Consider the following 14,617-nt stretch of genomic DNA (forward strand, 5'->3'; position numbering starts at 1 on the left):
TCTGTGACAGTATGTACAGTAATTCCAACTAGTGTACGACTTGAGAGTAAGACCTTCCCATATCCTTGTTAATTGCCATTTATGACTATAACTATTTCAGGATATTCATTATTCCACTTATATCAACTTTTTACAATATTAAAGTTTTAATTTCAGCTGTATATGGTGGCACACACATGTAATCCCGGCACTGAGGAGGCTGAGGCAGGAGAATTGCAGTGAGTTCAAGGCCAGCCTGGGCTATATAGTGAATTCAAGGCCAGCCTGAACTGCATAGTGAGATCCTGTCTCAAAAATTAAAAAAATATTTTTAATTTCCGAATAAATTGACAGTTGACCAAATAACATTGAGTCAAGCATATCAGTAGGTTGAAATATGAGTGTGTTCATCAGTGTTCAGTTCAAACACCTGGAGTGTTTTAGGTCTTCATAGCTGTAACATAAGATCAATCACATTAGGTTTGGAATCATTGCTGTCTCCATTTAATTCGTTTAGTACCTTTTAATATAAGAAGTGCCCAAACTTAAGTATTTTTATACAGAGGTATTGGTGGTAACTCCTGAGGGTGTAATTTATTAATGAAAATCAATTCATCATTCTCTGCTTGTTTGCAATGTTAGAAATGATACTGTAGACATTGTTCCTACTTTAAAACTGAGTGTCCAGGCTACTAACTCAAAGCCTCTACATAGAGGCCAAAGTACTCTACTTACTGTAATAATCACTGTCTTAGTGTCACTACCATTTCCTTGTGCTATATGTTTATGGCCTACACTGTTATTTCTGTTATTTATCAAGTTGTGATTGTTTTATTGTTTATGCCAAATGTTAATTGCCAACCTTAGAGTGACCTAAGGCAATTTTTAAAAGCGTGACTCGCAAATTGTGGTACTTTTATGTAATGGAATATTACTCAGCTATAAAGAAAGATAAACTTGAGGCTTTTATAGGTAAATGGTCACAACTAGAGACCATACTCATAAGTGAAATAAATCAGACCTACATGTGTAAGCATCATATTGTCTCACTAGTGTAAGACCTGAAAGAGTGAATAAAAACTAGGAAGTATGATAGACCTTGTGAAATGAAAGGAAAATGCTCAAAAGTAAAGGGCAACTGGGATGTGGGAAAAGAGAAGGGAAAGAAGGGGAAATTATGTAAGTATGTATATACAGGATAGCTAACATAGTTGTACTACTGTCTTCTGTTACTCTGCAGAAAGGAACAGTTAATGATTACTTGTTTGATCAGTCTTGTATGTCTCTATTTGTTTTCATGAGAAACCACTTTGAAGATACCAATAAGTAATATAACAACCATGGTTAATTTCCTACAACTTTGTCTGTAACTCTGTTTTGTTTGTATTGTTCTTATGCTATTTTGTAAATGGATGTCTGTTTGTTAATGTTTTCCTTTTATTTTTTAAAATAAAAGAAATAAAAAATAAAAGCATGACTAGATTTACTTAAGGATAATTTCTTCTGAAAAGCTGGTTTTGATTGTTATAAAATGACATGCTGCCATTCTTATTGCTAGAATTTTTGTTAGCACTTTGGATGCAATTGAAACTACATTGTATTACATGTGCAAAGCTTAATAAATTCTGCATATCAGTAAAAAAACAAAAAAGTAATTCAGCAGCAGCCTCAGGGGAGGGAAGGTCCTCAAAGCTGTGTTCATAGAGCAAACTTACATAAGATTGAGGAAACATAAGTTGTTCACGAAATAATTGGGATAGTGACATGATAGAAACTCAACTTCAGTTATTCATTTAGCTAAAAACAGTGTTAGTAAGCATATACTTTGTGCTAGATGTTAGATGGTGTGTTGGGTTTTCGCTATATTTGCTAACTGAATTATGGCCCAGTGTATTCCTTACTAATGAGCTGCTGTAGTAACCATGAGGATCCCATCTGGGACAGAAGTTGGCAGTGCTGAGTGGTATTGGATATCACACAGGGCACACAAAGGGGTGGCTGATCGAATGCTGTTGTATAGTAAACTACCTTCAAGTTGGCAATGAGGCAAGCTGTAGTTACCAGACTTGGTGGACATAATTGGAGCAATTGTGATTTGAGTCTTTTTTATATACCTCCTATGGATCAGGATAGTAACAATAGTTCCCAAGAAGATCTTCATGGACAAACCTACAAGGCCATTTAGAAGCCTCTCACCTAGAAGTCTTTAGGGCTAGCTCATCAACTCTTGAACACCTGTCAGAGTTCTGTGTCACTTGCAGAAGAAAGAACTTCATGGAGAAGAGATCCTGGAGAGTACATGGTCTGTGGTGCTACAGTAATACTCAAAGCCATGAATAAATCAGAAAGTAGGATGCAGTCAAATGCTGTACCACTGAGCTATATACCCCCCGGAAAGTAGGATGTAGAGACAAAGAGAACAAGGTTTTAAGAAGTAAGTCAGAGCTCTTAGTAATGATCAAAAGATACTCCTTCCAGATGCCACAGTTGGACCTGGTTGAGATGAGTTCACCCTCTGGGAAAAAATGTTTGGATAGTGCATAGTTTGTGTACTTTCATATGGAAAATTATTAAAATGGGGATAATGCGATTCTGGTGGTTTTAAATTGAAGTCACCAGATCATAAAGAAGAAATGAAATAGGACAGCTAGGAAAGAGAGATAGAAAAATGTATACAGAGATTCTTTTTAAGGGAGGATGGATAAATAGAAAGCTAAATATAAACTGTGTGGGGATATAATATGACAGGGACATTTATTATGTGGGAGGAGACTGAATCTGAGCTAATTAGAAGAAACAAATTGAAAGGTCAGGGCCAGCTAGAAGAAATGTAATATGTGAAGTCTGAATTCAGAGCACCATGTACAGGTCACAAAGACCTTATGTAGAGACAGCAAAGTGAATATTTAAAATTATTACTTGCTAAGTGAAGGTAGTAAGAATGTATGATCATCCCTCTGTCTGCAGGAAATTGATTGTAGAACACTCCCTGCCCTACAAATACCAAAATCTATGAATGCTTAAGTCTCTTATATAAAATGGCATAGTATTGCATATAACCTATGTAATCATCTCAGGATTACTTAAGATTCCTAGTACAATGTAAATGAAATATAAATATTTTTAGAAAATAATGACAAGAAAAAAGTCTGTATATGCTCAGTACAGACACAATTTTTTTTCAAATACTTAAAATAGTTCGTTGACTCCATGAATATGGAACATACAGATTCCAAGAGCCGACTGTAGTTGGAAGAGAGGGTCTTACTGAGACTAAACTGCATCTAACTCCCTGAGAATGGCCCTGGTATCAGAGCTCCTTTCTCATGCAAGTGACAGTGTTATAAGAAAAGCAGCATTCAAATTAGGAAAAGATTATTAGTGGTAGAGCCTTGCAAACCTCAGAAAATTTTATCTGGGATACAATTTAGGAGGGATGTAGAGTACAAAGAAATGATATTGTGAAGGAAACATGAGTTATATAAGAGTTGGGCGTAAAAGGCTTACTTTAAGTGTGCTAGAGGTGTTACTGACCTGTTGCTTCCCCTAATGATTGTGATCAGTTGTAGGTAATAATAACTCATCACTTATTGGCATTACTGTCTAAAAGAACCTATAGTCTTGGAAAAATTAGAAACTTGTTCTCGTAGAGCCTGAGACCAATGGGCCTGGTATTGAAGTGACCTTGGTAACCTGTAGCTAAGAGTGCTCTCCTTGTCTTTTTTGTTGTCCTGAAGAGTTGAAGCAAAGAATGGAATCAATAGCAGGTATTGAATCTTCAGAGATAAAAGTACATAGTCTCTACGCAAAAGAAACCCCCAGTCTAGTGGAGACTGAAATATGCCAAATATACTTAGAAACAATGACTAAGCCAGTAGAAATAAGCATCTCTGGTACCTAGATTTTGATCTTCAAGTATTACTTTTATGAAATAAACTAGGAAAAAAAAACTCACTTGGTTTTTGATTGAGAGCAAAAACAATTCAGTGGAGAAAGGCTACCTTTTTCAGCAGGTGGTATTAGGACAGTTGGACCTCTGTAGGCAAGTAAATAAAGAGATAAAAGACACAAATGCTTGAACACATAAATAACTTCAAACTTAGGAGTATATCTTAATAAAAAATTAACTTAATTGGATCATAGGCTTAAATGTAAAAATACGAAACTTTCGGCAAAAACACAAGAGAAAATCTTCAGTATCTAGACCCGTTAAAAATTTCTTACACTTGACACCAAAAGCACAATTTAGAAAGGAAAGACATCAGAAATGTGGTGCAACCCTAACGACTGGCAGAAAGATCAAGGAAACAGAATAAATAGTCCAGAAATAGACCCATACTACCATCATTTGATTTTTGATGAAGGCACCAAGCAACCCAATATGAAAAGGAGATTGTTTTTGACAAGTGGTGCTGGAATAATTGGGTATCTACATAGAAAAAAAATAGGGGCTGGGGATTTAGCTCAGCAGCACAGCGCCTGCCTGGCAAGCATGAGGTCTTGAGTTCAATTCCTGGTACCGGGGGAGAAAAAAAAAAGAATAGGAAAAAAATAACTTTGCAGGGTGTGGTGATGAACACCTATAGTTGCAGCACTTGGGAGACTGAGGTAGGAGCACTGCTACAACTTTGAGGCCAGCCGGGATTACAAAGTGAGTTCAAGGCCAGCCTGAATCACATAGCAAGACCATCACCAAAAAAAAAAAAGTTTTAAAAAATAACCTTAGTACCACCTCATACCATAACAAAAGTAATGCTAGCCATGGTGGTACATGCCTGTAATTCCAGCACTAGGGTGACTGAGGCAGGAGGATTGCTGTGAATTTGAGGCCAGCATGAGCTGTAGTGAGTTTAAAGCTAACCTGAACTAGATAGCAAGACCTTGTCTCCAATGAATGAATGAATAAATGATTTAAGGACTAGCAAAGGTTTCACATTCAGGTCAGAGAAATCAGTGTTAATGAAAGAAAAAATGACCATCTTTAATTTCAATGAACAAGACTTTATTGAAATTAAAATTTTTTCATTAAATGATTCCATTCAGAAAATCAAAGGGTAAATCATACTCTGGAAGGAGATATCCACAGAACATAAACCTGGCAAAGGATATACATAGAAGTCTTACAATTTAGTAATAAAAATTCAACTAAAAAATAAGCAAAAGATTTGAACAAGCACCTCAAAAAGGTGATACATGAATGACTACATGAAGAAGTGCTCAGCATCAAAATGCAATTTAAAACCAAAATGATAGCATTAAAAGGCTTACAAGTGGCAAGGTGGTAGAACAACTGTGTTTCTTATACATTCTTGGAGTGTAAAATGGATAGTTGGGAAAAAGACCCAACAATACTACTCTTAAGAGCTCAAACCATAGATCCTGAAATGCACTTTTAAAGAATAGTCAGAACAAGCTAGGCCTAGTAGCATACCTGTAATCACAGCACTCTGGGAGGTTGAGGCAAGAGGATCTCAAGTTTGAGCCCAGACTGGGCAACTTAGTGACATAATGAGACCCTGTCTCAAAATTTAAAAAAAGGACTGGTGATGTAGTTCAATGTCAAAGCCCTGGGTTTGTTCTCCGATTTTTTTTTTTTAATCACAGCAGCATTATTCATAGTAGCCATAAGCCAGAAACAGTTGAATTTTCCACCGTAAGAGGGTTTTTTAAAAAATGTTACATTATATGCCAAAATACTACTCCATAATAAAAGCAAGTGGACCATTGAGATACAACAAAGTGGATGAAGTTCAAAAATCTTTTGCTGAAAGAAATCTTACATAAAAGTATACATACTTCATGATTCCATTTTTATGAAATTCTAGAACAGACAAAATTCATCTGTGGTGGAAATCACACCATTGTTTGCCTCGTGCAGTTGGAATTGACTGAGAAGAATATTGATGGATATTCTTATTTCTCAAAAAAAGGGTTAAATTACACATGATATGCATTTGTTAAAATTTTGCAAAAGCATACCATAGAATGTTACTCAGTATTATGAAGAGATGAACTATTAAAAGATAAAGCAACTTGGATGAATCTCGAGAATTGTACTTAATGAAAAAAACCTGAAAGGTTACACACTGTATGATTACATATATGTAATGTTTTTTAAGTGACACAATTTTAGAAATAAAGGACAAATTAATGGTTGTCAGGGACTGGGACAGGGAAGGGGAGGCAGCAGGGAGGTGGGTGTGGTTATAAGAGGACAACAGGAAGTGTCTTTGTATGTCTTAACTCTGGTGGATACACAAACTTGCTCAGGTAATGAAACTGTATAGAACTTAATATACATACACACAGATGAGTACAAATAAAATGGGAAATCTGAAAGATATGGTGTCATCATGCTGGTTATGATAGTGTATTATAGTTTTGTAAACTGTTACTACTGAAGTAGAATGAGCAAACTGTACCAGAGATCTTATAAGTTCATGCAGATCTGCAGTTATTTCAATAAATTTTGTTAAAACAATTCCTTAAAGATACGCATTTGACACTATATCTGGACAGGAAATGTAAAAAATGATCCAGTAACATCTAGATATGAAAGACAGCAAGAAGGAAACTATCAGAAGATTATTAAGTTGTGTCAGAAGGACTGAGGAACTAATTCCAGGCCAATGATGGGTCCAAAGAGAGACAATCAGAAAAATGGCTTCTAGTGAAACACATAATACCTATCAATCTTGCTAGAGGGGTCAAATCTGAGCTGGCTCTAGCTGCCAATATGCAGGAAATACTGTTCCAGTCATCAGTGTGGATGTGGAGTGTGCATGTAGCCAGGAAAATTTAGACTAAGAAACCTGTGAAGTGGGTCAGGTTCCTCAACACATTGTGGAGAAACTAGGGAGAGGAAGAACTGTAGATGAAATGAAAATCAGAGGGCCTATCAAGCTAAAAGCTTTCAAGGTAGAGGTCTTTTACTTCCTTCATTAGAAGATTCCTAGGTATTTCATTTTTTTGGATGCTATTGTAAAGGGTGTTGTTTCCCTAATTACTTTCTCAGTTTGTTATTCATGTACTGGAAGGCTATTGATTTTTGAGTGTTGACTTTGTATCTAGCTACTCTACTGAATTTGTTATTACATCTAGAAGTCTTTTGGTGGAGTTTTGGGGTTCCTCTATGTACAGTATCATGCAATCTGTGAATAATGATAATTCACTTTTTTCACTCCTATCTTTTTATTTCTCTCTCTTGTCTAATTGCTCTGGCTAAAGTTTCCAGAACTATATTGAACAAAAATGGTGACAGTAGACATTCTTGTCTTGTTCCTGAATGAAAATTTTCAGTTTTTGTCCATTTAGTATAATGTTGGCTATTGGTTTGTTGTTGATGGCTTTTATCCAATTGAGGTAAAGACCGTCTTTTGCAATTTTCTGTAGGGTTTTTATCATGCATGGGTGGTTATTGGACTTTGTTAAAAGCTTTTTCGCATCTATTGAGATCATATGGTTTTTGTCTTTAGCTCTGTTAATATGGTATATTACACTTATTGATTTATATATGTTGAATCATCCCTGAATCCCTGAGATTAATCCTGCCTGGTCATGGTGTATAATCTTGATGATTTGCTGCATTCTGCTTGCCAGTATCTTATTGAGGATTTTTCATCTACGTTCATTGGGGAGATTGGCCTGTAGTTCTCTTTCTTAGTTGGGTCCTTCTCTGGTTTTGGTATCAGGGTAATGCTTGCTTCCAGGAATGAATTTGGGAGTATTGCTTCTCTTTCAATCTCAATAAAGAGTTTGAGAAGTAATGGTATTAGATCTTCTCTAAATTTCTTGTAGAATTCAGCAGTGAATCAGTCAGGGTCTGGACTTTTCTTTGTTGGTAGGTTTTTAATTACATCTTCAATTTCATTGATACTGGTTTACTGAAGATTTTTATATCTTCTTGATTTGGTAGTACATATGTATCTAGGAATTTGTCCATTTCTTCTGCATTTTCCATCTGTCTCGGTTACGTTTCCTACATTGCTGAGACAAAACACCTGACGCCCAAAATTAAAGAAGGAAAGGTTTATTTAGCTCACAACTTGTGGAGGTTTCAGTCCATATTCAGTTGGCTCCAAGGCAGAGTGGCACATGGCATAGGTCAACAGTTCATGATGGCAGAAAACAGCAAAAGCAGCAAGAACGAAAAGAGAGGAGCAGGCAGGAAGAGCAAGCTTCTTTCTCTTCCTTATATTGCATGCAAACTACCCACCCTTGGGTGGGTGTAACACTCACGCCCGTAATCCCAACATTGGATCAATCATAAACTCTAGAAGCCTGCCCCATGACTGCATGAGGCTTTGGGGGGACATCCAGACACAAGCCATAGAAGCATCTTACTAGAATCCAGGTTCTCAAAGTAGGTATAGATGATCTGGATTTCTGCAGGATCCATTGTAATTTCACCCTTTTCATTCCTAATCGTGTGTATTTCAGTCTTTTCTTCCCCTTTTTTGATAAGGTTGGCTGAGGGCTTGTCAATTTTACACTTGATCTTAGCCAAAAGGCTGAGAAGCGATAGGGCTTGTCAGTTTTATTTAATCTTTCAAAGAACCAACTCTTCGATTCATTGATTCTCTGTATTGTTTTCTTAGTCTCCATTGCATTAATTTCTGCTTTGATCTTTATAATCTCCTCCCTTGTGCAAGCTTTGAGCTTGGCCTGCTCTTCTTTTTTTAGAAGCTTGAGGTTCAACATTAAATCATTTATTTGAGCTTGCTTTGTTTTCCTGATATGGGTGTTCACTGCTATAAGTTTTCTTTTTAGAACTGCTTTCACTGGGTCCCATAAGTTCCAGTATGTTTTACTATCATTATTGTTGACTTGTAGAAACTAATTTCTTCTTTAATTTTTTTTGTTTTTGGTTCCAAGAATTGAACTCAGGACCTTGTGCTTGCCAGGCAGGCACTGTGCCGCTGAGCTATATCCCTGGCCCTTCTTCTTTAATTTCATCTGTGACCCATTGGCTATTCAGGAGGGTATTATTTCGTTTCCATGTGTTTATTAAGTTCTTGTGATTTCTTTTGTCATTGATTTCCAATTTCATTGCATTATGGTCTGATAATACACATGGGATAATTTCAGTTTCTTTATATTTACTTAAGCATGTTTTATGAGCTAGTATGTGATCTGTCTTGGAGAATATCCCATGTACAACTGAGAAGAATGTATATTTTGATGTTGTGGGGTGGAACACTTTGTAGACATCTACTAAGTTCATTTGTTCAAAAGTTTGGTTCAGTTGTAATATTTCATTGTTGATTTTTTGTCTAGTTGATCTGTCAACTATTTGTGACAGTACCAGTGCTTATTTGATTTTTCATGTCTGTTAATACTTTATATAGTTGGGTGCACTGGTATTCATTGCATATATATTTATGATTGTTATCTCTTCCTCTTGGATTGTTACCTTTACAAGGATATAGTTACCTTCTTTGTCTCTCTTAAACAGTCTTGGCTTAAAATCCACGTTGCCTGCAAATAGGATAACTAGCCCTGCTTTTTTTCTGGGTTGCTGTTGCATAGAGTATTGTTTTTCATACTTTGACTTTCAGTCTATGAATTTCTTTTTCAATTAAACGTGTTTCTTATATGCAACATACTGTTGGATCTTGGTTTCAGGGGGTTGTTTTTTTGTCTTTTTGAGACAGGGTTTTGATAATGCAGTTTAGTCTGGCTTTGAGCTCACTTTGCACCCCAGGCTGGCCTCAAACTCACAGCAATCTTCCTGCCTCAGCCTCCCAAGTGTTGGGATTACATACATGTACCACCATACCCAGCTATATCTTCCTTCTTGATCCATTCTGCCAGTCTATTTCTTTTGATTGGTGAATTGAGACCATTAACATTGATGGTTATAACTGATATATATTGACTTACCCTTGTCATGTTACTTTCCTGTTGTTGGCTCCTTTTTATCCCCCATCTGTTTAATCGTTTGCCTTACCTGATGTATTCATTTTGTTGGTGTTCATGGAGTTGTATTCCTTGTTATCTCTTTCTAGAATGTCCTTCAGAATACATGTATTTTGGAGTGTTGGTTTGGTGTTCATGAATTTCCTCAGATGTTCTTTGTCATAGAAGTATTTTATTTCTCCATCAAATTTGAAAGAGCTTTGTGGGCACATTAGTCTGGGTTGGAGGGTTTTTTTTTGAGGGCTTGAAATACTTCATTCTTTTGGCATTCATGGAGTGGTAGTCCTTGTTATCTCTTTCTAGAATGTCCTTCAGAACATTTTGGAGTGCTGGTTTGGTGGTCATGAATTTCCTCAGGGGGCTGGGGATTTAGCTCAGCGGCAAAGCGCCTGCCTGGCAAGCGCAAGGTCATGAGTTCAGTTCCCGGTACCGGAGAAAAACCAAAAATAAAATAAAATAAAATAAAAGTGTCTTATTTATCCATTAGTTTTGAAAGATAGTTTTGCAATGTACATCAATCTGGGTTGGAAGTTGTTTTTTTTTAGTGATTGCTTCACTCCAAGCTCTCCTTGACTTGATGGTTTGTGTTGAGAAGTTAGCTGTGATTCTGATGGTCTTTCCCTTATAGGTGATTTCTTTCTCTTCTATAACAGCCTTCAGTGTTCTGTTCTTGTGTTGAATTTCTGGAATCTTGATTAAGATATGCCTCACTGTAGATTTTTTTTTTGGTCATGGCTAATTGGAGTTCTACATGCCTCACTTACCTATATGTCAAATTCTTTTTCCACACTTGGGAAGTTTTCTGCCATGATATATGTGAACAAGTTTTTTATATAATTTGTGCCATACCTCCTGCTTTTTCACTGACTCTAATCAATCTAATGTTACTCTTCTTTGCATCATCTCGCAGCTGCTGGACTGATTTCTTGTGCTGCCTTGCTATTTTTAACAAATCTTTCTTTTGCTGGCATGGTGGCACATGCCTGTAATCCCAGCCCTTGGGAGGCTGAGGCAGGAGGATCTCCATGAGTTTGAGCCCAGCCTGGGCTACACAGTGAGTTCAAGGCTAGCCTGGACTACAGAGCAAGACCCTGTCTCAAAAAAAATTTTTTTTCTTTTCATGATGCTAACGACAAGCCTGTTACCTATATCTGAGCTCTGGCCTCATATTGGTTTATCCAGCTGTGGAAATTTTCAATGGAATCTTTAGTCTCCAAGATATCTGCTTGAATCTGTTTTATCGATTCCATTTCTTTCCTATATTGGGCATTCATGGTTTTCATCATTTTCCTGTGGTCCTCTTTTTTCTTTTTAACTGTATCTACTCTAGATTCACTAGGATGTTTTTCATTGTGGTGACCATCTCTAGTTATCAGAAATTATTTCTGTTTTTTTTTTTCTAGAAGCTCAGTCATTTGCTTTGCTTTTACCACTTCAGAGAGGCCAAGTGGGTGGCTTTCAGATTGTCCCACCTCATTACCCCCCGGGTTTGCCTTTGGTGAACTGGATGTCTGGGGTTGTATCTTGTTTAAGTGTCATCTCTCTCTGTCTCTCTCTCTCTCTCTCTCTCTCTCTCTCACACTCTTTCTCTCTCTCTCTGTCTTGCTCTTTCTTTTTCTCTGTCTCTCTTTTTTTTTTTAGTTTAATTCCTGGGTTGATACTTGTAAATTGCCTGTGGTGAGTTGCTTTCTTGCTAGTATTTAGAACCTTAGGGAATTACTGCTTCTCTGAGGTGACTTCCAGGTATAGATTTTTGGGTTTTGAGTCTATTGCAAGATCCTACCTTTTAATTTATTGGGGATGAGAAGTTGCTCTCTTCTTGGCCCAGCCCCTTGTTCTTTGGCACTGGCCCACAGTATTTTCTGTGGCCCTTAGGCAATCTCAGTCTTGGTATACCAGAAAGAACAGCTGGTTAGAACAATTATATCACTTTGGCTAAAGTGGTACAATCAGCAATAGCCATAGCATCAAACACAGTCTAGCAAATGAAAAGCTGACATAACCATTAATTTGCCACCTTTAGGTATATGAACTAGATTTGTGGTTATATAACAAAATCTGAAACAAATCAAAATCCAGCATGGAAAACACCACGGTAATAATTGGTTAAGATAAGAATCATCAAATGATGATGAAAGTAGTGGGTGAATGAATCATGAGGAACAGGATATTCAGTCTCAGAATAGCTCCTTATAGGATAATTTGTATTTACAAAGGGGAAAAGATAACCACAGTGGAGGAGATTGCTCAACTTTAACCAAAAAATAGGAGTGAATCTCACCAGTAGCAGGGTATATCAGTATCCTGAAACCTGAATCAAACTGTACAACTGAATCTGATCACCAAGAACCATCAGATGGGCTCAAATTGAGGGACATTTCTCTTGAAAGTGTCAAGAGAAAGACAAAGTGTCAATATGAAAGACAAAGACTAAGGAACCATTGTAGATTAAAAGAAACTACAAACCAGTATAATTAAATATAACAAATGCCTGATTGAATTCTAAGCCATAAAAATAACTTTAATGGAACAATTGACAAACTTTGAATGTCTGAATATTAGATAATAGCATTGTATCAAATTAATTTCCTGATTTTGATAATTTTATTTATTCACATCACTATGATTATGTAAAATGTTAAAATTTGAGAAGTCTGGGTAGAAGATGTACAAATAATGTATTTTAAATCTTTAAAGCACAAAATGATTTCAAAATGTAAAGTTAATAAAGGAAAAATTGCTCCCCCAAAAGGAAAGAAAATTATATGCAGTAAATAAGTCCTCAATATGCCAATTTTACCCTCAGGAGAAAAGTTAAAAGGATGAGAGGAAAAAATAGAGAAATGGAAGAGGAAGAGATTAAAAACAAGGCTGGGGGACAAAGAGAAATCATGCAAACTTTGGGAAACTGGGACAGAAGACAGGAGAGAAAAAGAAAAGGAAGAAATAAAAGGAAGAACAGAACAGAAGAGCCACAAAAAAAACTAAAAACCACATTCACCCTCATATAAAAACAAGATCAAACAATGAAGAGAAAAAAGAAAAAACAAAAGAGAGAGGAAAAAAATGTCCACTTCAAGATTTGTCTCTGCTGTCACTGGTAGACAACATGTGGAGACATAGTCCAGATCCATATTGATTTATCCTAGCAAGCCAGCAGTAGCTTTGTGGTGGGTAGTGGATAATCTCAGGAAGCCTGCACCTTTATTTCCCCTGAAGTTCAGGCTGGGTTCTGCCATGAGGCTGGAACCAGACCCATTGAGCCTACATCAGTTGGCACACTTTCTGCTGACTTGAACTCAGCTGGGAGCTACTGGATGGAGCCAGCTGTTGTTCTGAGTTCCAAGCTCAGCTGGCCCCTCTCCAAGATGCCTCCCACTCAGTGGTCAATCACCCTCTCCTATGAGGTGTCCTACCCTGTAGCACTCACCACCAGCCAGTGCAGTCCTCCATGTCCACTGCTCCCTTCCACTGCTGTGTCTCTCTGTGGAGGCCTCTGGAGTTGCCAGCAGTCACCATTTGTCCACAGGTTTGGACTGCTGTTCCCACACAGTGAGTCCTGACTCAGGGAGAAGGCTGTACCCAGTACCTCCTTCTGCAAAGAGAGAAATTGAAATTTCTCTCTTTGCTATTCTCATGGGCTTTAATTCTCATTTCAAATCCTTCCTGGGCCCAGGGGACCCACTTCCCTCCTTCTTCTCTTCCTCAAATATATTCCAGTGTCTGGATAGCAAGTCTCAGAGAGGCTCTTTCTCTGCTGCTTACCACTCCATCATATTCCCAGAAATTCTTCTCTCTGTTTTTAAAGAGTCTTAAATTTCACTGTATAAGGCAGAACCTTTTACCAAAGGCAGACCTTTTTGATACTGTCAGGCTTGCATTTATTCCAATTTGAACTGGAATAAGGCCTATCCTTCTGAGTGTCTGCACTGAGCCTTCCATGTTGTTGGGCTGGAATCCATTGTCTTCTAGCTGCATACTCAACACCTGTTCATTCTCAACCCTGTAGTGACCAATCTGTACTTGGCCTGATAGTCTTACCTTGTCCATATATAACCTGTCCACCCTTGCTGAGCTACTCTCTTGCTGCTCATTTTTGGTACCTTCCTCACAGACTCCAGCTTCATCCACAGCACAGAACTTTCTACCTGCTCAGTGAGTCTCCTACTAATCTCCCTGCACCCCAGGATGAAAGCTAGGGTGAGCATGGTACTACCAGATTCTAGATTGCCTTTCTTTTAGAAATTATAGTCCTGAGCAGCTTCATGTGCAAGGCCTGAAAGTATATATTCAGATCCTTTTATATTTTGTCTAGCTTTATAATTTTTTTATAGCAGGAGGGAGAATCCAGTTCCACTGTTCTCTCAAGGTCTGAGGTGATAATAGGCTTTAGTTTTACACATTATGTTGAGTTTTTGTGCATCTGTGGAACATCTGGTTAGAAGTGCTGGGTGGGAAATTGAATATTCCTGTGTAGAGCTTGAGAGAGACAAGTGAACTTGAAATGGAGATTTTGTAGTCATGGATTTACAGTGGTAGTTGAAGCCAAGGGAGTAGTGATCACTGAGCTATGGAATGAATAGAGAATGGGTAGAGGAACAGTTCCTCTGGAAAAGACTGTGAAACCATAGCCAAAGAAGGAAGTGAGGGACACGAGACACCATAGCACTTGTCTAGGGGAGTGGTGGATGTCAGGAGCCCAACTGTAATGATCCTAAGC

The 14,617-nt window shown here is 37.5% G+C and overlaps 1 protein-coding gene across 1 annotated transcript in view; it reads left to right on the forward strand.

Annotated features, from left to right (window-relative positions):
• The window catches only part of Fbxo10 (F-box protein 10), a 54,292-nt gene that overhangs the window by 13,608 nt on the left and 26,067 nt on the right, over positions 1-14,617 (forward strand). The gene's annotated exons all lie outside the window — the stretch shown is intronic.

Source organism: Chinchilla lanigera, unplaced genomic scaffold (genome assembly GCF_000276665.1).
Source record: "Chinchilla lanigera isolate Chin_1 unplaced genomic scaffold, ChiLan1.0 scaffold00018, whole genome shotgun sequence".
Classification (NCBI taxonomy): Eukaryota; Metazoa; Chordata; class Mammalia; order Rodentia; family Chinchillidae; genus Chinchilla; species Chinchilla lanigera.